Source organism: Octopus bimaculoides, chromosome 12, assembly GCF_001194135.2.
Source record: "Octopus bimaculoides isolate UCB-OBI-ISO-001 chromosome 12, ASM119413v2, whole genome shotgun sequence".
In the NCBI taxonomy this organism is placed as follows: domain Eukaryota; kingdom Metazoa; phylum Mollusca; class Cephalopoda; order Octopoda; family Octopodidae; genus Octopus; species Octopus bimaculoides.
Genome location: NC_068992.1, coordinates 56,995,243 through 56,996,823, shown reverse-complemented (window position 1 = coordinate 56,996,823; position 1,581 = coordinate 56,995,243). Strand labels below are relative to the sequence as shown.

The window sequence follows — 1,581 nt, the reverse complement described above, 5'->3', positions numbered from 1 at the left end:
GTGTGTGTGTGTGTGTGTGTGTGTTTGTGTGTCTGTCTCCCCACCATCGCTTAACAACCGATGGTGGTGTGTTTACGTCCCCGTCATTTAGCGGTTCGGTAAAGAGACCAATAGAATAAGTACTAGGCAAACAAACAATAAGTTCTGGGGTCTACTTGTTCGACTAAAGGCGGTGCTCCAGTATGGCCACAGTAAAATGACTGAAACAAATTAAAGAATAAAAGAATAAAAGAATAAAAGTATAAAAGAATAAAAGCATTATAAATACGGATTACTGAGGAAAAGACACCATCACTTCCATGATTGATATTAGCTGAATCATTTTTACAAATACTGGAGATAGCTCTGCACAAATTGCACTTCTGTAAGATCCCCCGAGCGAAATATACACTTCATCGTACTTGCCGAAATAGTGATTAGATAATCAATAAGAAGATGCACGGCGTTGTACAGGAATAGATGGGGAAAATTTGCCTACTTTCAATATAAAAATTAATCTACTGAGGTAAATTGCTCACGCACATCATATGCATCTAAAACAAATAGGTAAATTTCAGTAAATTCAGTTTTCGTCCCTATCCTCACCAACGGTTATGAATGTTATCTAATGACAGAAAGAATACGATCGCAAACGCAGGAGAACGAAAATGATGTACTCCGAAGAATCTCTGGTGTGACGTTACTCGTCAGAATGCGTAGCTCGAAGATCAAGTAGTCCCTCCAGGTGGAATTTCTCCATCTACGCATTCAGAGGTCATAGCACCAGTAATAAAGGCATGCGATTAAAATCCTGCTGCAGGGAAGAATTACAAGAAAGTGTAATGATGGTTGCTTCTAATAGAGGAGGTGCCTGAGGTCTCTACCACCACGACTCTCCTAGAAAGAGCGCTCAAAGAAGATTGATGTATGGATGGATATTCAATGGAAGGGACATTAAAGACATGATCAGAAATACATGTTAGGCATTCAATGGTTCAGTTACCGGATTTGCTTCGTTCCCGGTTTTGCTTCGTTTCTATCTCGATTTTTTTTAAATGTTATATACACAAACACATTTAGTGTACATTTATATAACATCATACGCCATTTATCGACTGTTACACGTTGTTTCAGTTCTGGATAATATCTTCTCTTCTGTATATTTACTGCACTTAATGTTTGATGTATTAGAAAGATAATGAGTTTTAACAGTACACAGTTAGTATACAAAGAGTAGTCTTTAAGAAGTGTAAGAAAAAAGAAGAATAGATAAAACTATGTCGAGATGAACAAGATATTTGGCAAAACTGATACTTCAAGCACAAAGAATGCACTAGATAAACGTTTTTCTATAGTTTTAAATATATAATAGAGAATTACAGAGAAAAACAAAAGAAAATTATGCAGTAAGCTTGTCAAATTTCAGAATGGATTGTGAAATATGCTAATTCATTCTTTTCAACAAAACACATCCACAGAATTTGTATAATCACCCACATACATATACATACTCATACACTAATATTTGTGATATATATATATATATATACAAATGAGCACTAGCAAACACAAGTATATATATATATATATATATATATATAT

General features: G+C 34.9%; 1 protein-coding gene across 1 annotated transcript in view; it reads right to left on the bottom strand.

Annotated features, from left to right (window-relative positions):
* The window catches only part of LOC106884394 (metabotropic glutamate receptor 3), a 498,339-nt gene that overhangs the window by 9,912 nt on the left and 486,846 nt on the right, over window positions 1-1,581 (bottom strand). The window lies entirely within an intron of this gene.